The sequence below is a fragment of the Tauraco erythrolophus genome, chromosome 5 (genome assembly GCF_009769465.1).
Source record: "Tauraco erythrolophus isolate bTauEry1 chromosome 5, bTauEry1.pri, whole genome shotgun sequence".
NCBI classification, from domain to species: Eukaryota; Metazoa; Chordata; class Aves; order Musophagiformes; family Musophagidae; genus Tauraco; species Tauraco erythrolophus.
In genome coordinates this window covers 69,839,316-69,846,022 of record NC_141469.1, presented here as the reverse complement: position 1 = coordinate 69,846,022, position 6,707 = coordinate 69,839,316, and positions in this window count along the sequence as shown.

Below are 6,707 nucleotides of genomic sequence, written 5' to 3'. Positions count from 1 at the left end.
TTAATTTAAATTCTCTTCAAGAGGACTAATTAACATATGAGACCCACACAGTTTCAGAGTAACTGCCCTAGTAGCTGCTGAAGTTCCACAGGGTAGTATTGAAGGCCTCCAGTATTAAGAGAGGTAACAGCATTCTTTAATCTCAGGTATAAAACCAAAATATAATGCTAAGGAAAAACTGGATGAAATATCAGAATTACTAATAGCTATAAATGAAACTGGATTAACAGCATATAGCCTCTAGGAAGAAGTGATTAAAAAATGGCAAACTTGTTAATCGATTGAAATGTGAATTTTGTGCACAGAAGTGTGTTTGCAGAAAGACTAAAGGCATGTGCATGGTATGCAAAGGGCACAACATGTATATGGGAACAGGCTGCCAGTTCTGGTTCCATAGGCGTCGGGGGAGATAACAATGCAAATAACGCGACTGGCAGTGCCAGGGCTTGTGACTGAGCAGAAAGTGGCATTGGCGAAAGAAAACTTCTGAGGAAATTGAAAATGTTTCTTTACAAACACTTCTGACAAGCTTTCTGTGTTCTCAAAAGGAAATGGCAAAACTTTCTAAAACATCTAAAATGACTTTGTTAAATTAAAAATTAGTAAGTAGCTCTCCATGGCATTTTGGTTTTTCACTATTCCAGTAGTGTGTAATGGTAGCCTCCTAACCTTGTTTCAACATAGCTCAAACTGTAGGAAAAACATACATCTACTAGAAGTGGAGTAACTGGAAAAACTGTCTGGTTTTGCTTTGAAAAGCGAGGGGAAGACTTTCCATTTTCCTCTGATCGGATGAGAGGTAAGCAAATGGATGAGGAGCACTGGCTACAGAAGAAACACGTTTATTAGACAGAGGCAGAACTGGGTCAAATTGTATTAAGACCACATGCTTTGTAAGGAAAGCACAAAAGTAAAGAAAGTGTGGAAAGGGCATTCGTTGCCTATCAAGCCTGGAGGAAGATAAAATGTGAAAAACAATTAACTGTCTGAAAGATTACAGTATTATCAACATTAAGAATGTGTAATGAAAAGATTAGCATAATTGACAATGATTTCACATTGTGTAAATTTAAAGTGTAAGGAACTGCAAGAGGCTAGAAATGGCAAACCGATCTTGTCGAAAGAAAAAGCATTCTCTTCCTGCCTATGTTTATTTGTCAAATATGTTACATCATGACTTTTTCAGTTGAAAAATTGAGATTCTGATTAAAGCAATTTCTATAGACTGTGCTTGTTTTCCATTAAAAAATAAATCAAATTCTCATTGAAAAATAATCTTAGGCTTCACTATTCAAATAAAAATTGTAGAAGCTCTTCAGAAAAAGAGCCATTTTCTGATGCGGATACCCCTGGATACCTTGGAAAGAGGCTTGGAAGTAAATTAATGATGAAATAGCAATGACAGGAATGAGAGAAATGAAAGTAGCTTTGAAAAGGATGGTTGTGGAACAAAGACAAATGAGTGTTTTAAAAAAATATTTATGCTAGGCTGAGTCAAATAACATTGTGAGGCTTGTGAGTCATGGAAAACAAGAAATAATAAGGCCAAATGGGGAACTGTCCTGGGAGATGGATAGAGCTCATACTCTCCACTTCCCTTCCCCAAGTGATGGCCCTCGGACCTGGGTGGCCCAGCTGAGGAGAAGCTGTCCCCAGCGAAGAGCAAACTGAGCAGGTCCATGGTCCTACAAAGCTGTTATAAAACAGAACAGGCAATTAATGTAGGAAATTGTATGCACATGAGCTTCTGATTTCCTTACAGCTGTTTGCCATAATGAGTAAGTAGTTAGGTCTCGCTGTCTCTGTGTAACCAAACCCTCTGAGCTGTAAAGACAATACTGAGAGAAAGAGACTTTCAGTTAAATATTTGAGCAGGCTAAACACAGAAAGAACATTTTAAATGAGCTGGGTTCAAATGCCAGCTCCCTTCAGAAATTAGAATTAATTTGATCTATCCACACTCTCGCACGTCTGTCAGCATCAGAAAACCACTAACTGGCCAAAGTAACAAAACCTGGCTGGCTGCTCAGGTTTCAGGGAAGTTTGACTTCTTTTAAGAAGAGAAAATAGGTGGGAAATGGAAATTATCTTTAAAAGAGAAAATCTCTCTACAATAATGGTAAGAAATATATACTCAAATAATATATATTACTGGCAGGAAGAGAAAATGTAGATGATATTATAAAAAAGGATAGTAATTATTTATATTGAATAGTAAATGCATTCTTGTACATGCTGCCTGTGAATTATTAGTGAATATGAACATGGTATTACTAATTATTGTCTCTATGTTGTCATTGCTACATTCATGCTTCTTTATTTTGGTCCCAATCCTGTATTTTTCTCACGTTCCAGTGAAGGCACAGGCCCAAGAGTGAGAAGAGCAGGTGGTGTTCAGCTCCGGCTGGACTGCCGGACAAGCTGTTTATTCCTACCCTAGCTCAGACTGATGGCATGCATCTGAAGAGGAGTCAGAGATGCAGCACCACGGGAATACTGTTCTCTTCTTCTTCTGTTGCTGTCTGGCATGTGAGCTCTTCTAAGATAAGTGAGACCATGTCAGAGAGTACCACGTCAGCCCCAGGTAATTTCTTGTCTGGTTCCCAAATCCAGCTGTGATCCCACAAGGAGCCTTCAAATGCTCTTATCCTTTTTCTAGCAAACGGGACTCACGCAGAAAAGGAGGCTGATGCGTGTCAGCAGGCTGCCTGCAGAGAGACGTGCTGCCAGCAGTCAGTCAGCCAGCGGCCGACCCATCCGGACACATGCAAGAGATTCTCTCTTCCTTATTACCTGAAGTTAGCTTGTTGCACAGCCCTGAGCGGCAGAGTGGACCAGAGGTACGTAAGCCTCTCTTCCTCTTTTGGCATGGCTAGATCAGATATATCCTGTGGTGCTGAGGCAGACGAGAAGGAAACAAAAGTGTCTGCTGACCTGGACCACCTTGGGCTTTTGGCTGGGGTAAGCAAAGTAATGCTGGGAGAGAATAAACTGATGCCAAGTCCATGTTAAATGGCACAGAGGTCTAACCTCAGCTTTGAAGCTTTTGTATACCAGCTTTGAAATAGCAGCAATCTCCTTCCCTTGCCTTTATGAAGCATTTTTCTGACACCCCACTCCTCCTCAAGAAGCAAAGGGAAGAAGTCGCTGCTGCTGAGGTCCCTCAGACCAGAGATGTCAGACTGACAGGAGCAGGGTCCAACTGACCTGTGAAGAGTGCAACCAGCATAGACCGATCCAGTCCTAGGTTTTGCACAAAACAACTGTGTTTCATTTATTCTCCTTCCCTTCCTCTCTGCTGTGTGCATTTAGAAGCCAGCGAAAGTAATCAATGAAAGAACAGTGGCTCCAATTACAGCCTGTTTCCTGACTTGTTCCAGCATAATACTCACAGTGAGACAATGGCCAAAGCTGTAGCTTACCCACAGTCTTAAAAGAAGCTGTCTTTTCTGATATTTAGACTAAATTTTAACAGCAATTCAGGGCAATTTGGTGTTAGTAGCTGATTGTCTGTCTTTTAAGTTTATGGTGTGATTTTTTAACCACTGTGTTGCATTATGACTATTTTTCACCTCGTGACTGGAGCTAATTTTACATTATCCAGAGTATTCAGGGAGAGAAGAGATATGTATAGCAGAAAGCAAAGCAAAAGACATCTCTATGTTAGACTGTAAGCATGTACACCAAGGAGAGAAAAGAAGGGTCAGTGACTGTAACCTACATTGAGGCTCCAGCAGGGCCGATGTCAGCTGACACACTCGTAAAACCTCATGCAATGTGATGTCAAAGTATCAGTTTCTGGGAGGACCTGGCTATTCACCAGAGACCCATTACTAGTTGTCTGTGTTTTTCCTTTTTCCTTCCGTAGCCAATTACAGGATGCTCACCTCTTACACTCCTAGGAAAATACGTGTTTTCCATTTCCGTGGTGCCTCAAGCTGTGATTCAGTATGGTGAGGGCTCCAGCAGCACCAGCAGAAGCTTCAGAGAGCTCCAGCCTTGACCCCATCGCTGGGTGTTTGTCCCTAGTCCCATGCTCCGGGGCTGTCAGACAAGGGAATCCATCTGGGATCAGGCATCTCTCACACTAGAGCCAGTATTTTTATTCAATATTGGTCATTTTCCCAGTCTTGTTTCCTGGCAATGTGGGGCAGAAAGGAATTGTTGTATAGTATTTTTGCTGTCCAGGAGATTACAATGTTCAGCATATGTCTGGATCTTTACCAGCGACTTCTAGAAACATGAAATCTTGTAAAATATTCAACAGCCTGTATTACCATGGGACCAGCCTTGAGTTATAGCAACTATGAAGATGTATGTTGACTAAATTTCTTTTTCAGGGGAGGATGAATAACACAAAGTCCTGTGACTGTGCTTTCACATTAAAATTCAACTAGCAGCTTTTTTTTTCTGCTAACTTTCAACTAACATGCAAATAATAAATTTTGATTGTGCATGTTCATGAAAAATGAAATTGCATAGTTTATGTACCCGTACTTCCAATGCTTAATTTTGACTTTCTCCTGAGGTGAACATTTGTAGCTGAAGAGTCTGCATTTACAGAACTGATCTACGCAGCACAACTAATCCGAGCACTTTAACATGATGAGATATTGCAGGGAAGAATTTGCCATCGGTGAACCTGGACGGTTGAAAAATGGAACACCTCCCTCCCCAAATCCAATAAATTACAGAAAGATTAAATAGTAAGAATCTCGATATCATGTTCCAGAATGAGAAAATGATTCGTTTGTAGAACAAGGTCTTCATTATAGATTATTTCTTCAGCTCTGGTATTTTCTACCTGCACTGCTGCCAGCTGTGGTTAGAATGCTGTGGTCCCACGTCCCAAATAGCATTGGCAAAGAGAAATACTAACTGCTAGTTCTGATGTGACCGTATTTTTTACAGTGAAAACAAAAACCTTCAGATTACTTTAACAATGTATTTTATGGCTATTCAAACATTATTGTTACCTAGGCCATGGTCTCAATTGCTACTTTCTTAATTGGCATGCTACAGTACAATTATCTCAAATACCATATACTAAATCACATGAAAATGATACAAATTACATTAGTTGAGAGGGTGGTTTATATCCATAAACATTCAGATTAATCCACTTTAGCTCTAAATGTTTGTATCTTGTTGTTTCCATCCCCTTTATTATTATGCTTTGCTAGGTTGTTTTGGCACCTCTGGGGTGTTTGGTTTTTATCAAATGGTGATTCATAATTCATGAAAATCATGATTCATAAGCCTTGAAAGATTCACAGCTTTATATAAGCACCGGAGATTCAGAGGTGCATTTAACACTGATACAAATTATTGGCACATTATTCCTCTTTCAGTGAAGACTTGTCTCTTCACTTACTGCAGTTTCTCTCTGATGGGAATTGTACCCGCTGGAATGAGAGCTGTAGGGAGAGCGAGCTCGCAGGTTGCTACTCTCTACCTTTTTTCAGCTACCCATATTTCTAGCAGAATCTTTTCTAGTTCAATCCCTTGGTCGTATACTCGCTCAAGTTACTAGGATTTCATCTCTGACTGCTAATGAGGAAAACAAGGTCAATGTGGTTTTTAAACTCTAGTGGAAATATTAATTCTTTCTTGATCATACCAAATTTTATTTTGCTGAAAAAAATAAATTAAGAATTCAAGATGAACATTTTGTGAAGGACAAACTAGAAATACAGGCAACAGCTCATCCCCAGAAATGATTCACTGTAGGTTGAATGGGAACTAACAACCTGACTGTTGTGAAAGTGACTGTATTCATGCAGCCTGGTAATGGCCATAGACCTAAGAAAAGGCTTTTCATAGATAAGGAAAAGAGAAGAAATGGCCCAGTCCTTAATTACCGAAGTCCCAGAAGTGTTTACAGCTTTGGTGTGGCACTTCAGGAAGAGCTTAACTGCCAGCATGGTCAGTCCAGCAGAAAACAGGTGTTAACCATACTGCAAGAGCAGTGGTGCCTGAGAGAATATAGATCAATTTGGGAAAAAACAAACAAATAAACAAACAATATAAAAAGAAACAAAATAAACAAAACATAAAACACACACACACACACACACAAAAACCCAACAAAAACCCAAACCTGCTGTACTTCTCTGGAGTGGATTAATCCAGCAGCAGAGCTCTGGAATAAGACAGATGTATAGTTGACTAGAAACCACCATGAAGACAGCATAAGAAACCCATGGGTGAACACACTTAAGTGACTGATTTGAGTATTGACTCCGGAGCACAGTGAAATGAGGACATTATTCAAAATGTAACTATTAGTGATAAATGCTTTGTATCACAGATCTCTGGGACATTCAGTGAATATAAAGACAGAAGAATAGAATAACAGTATTTTTCATTTATTTATGCTTAAAACCCACACAGTGTTCATAAGAAGATTTCTTAGTTGAATAAAACAATGAATCAAAAAAAGTATTGTCAGAGAAGTTAAGGATGCAACTGTGTTATAAAGATTCTGCAGAAAATAGGTTTACAAGGCTCATTTCAATGCAAAGAAGCTCTTTCATTTACATGAGTGTATATAGATCCTCAGCCATTGTCTCTGGACAGAACTGTCAGGTATTAAACCAGTAACCAATGTTACACTTTGTCTTTTTGTTCCCTAGAGTATGTGGATTTGCTGACAACTCAATTCTGTCTGTGGGCTCTGTTCCTAAGACTTAAGAAAAAGTTTTAAA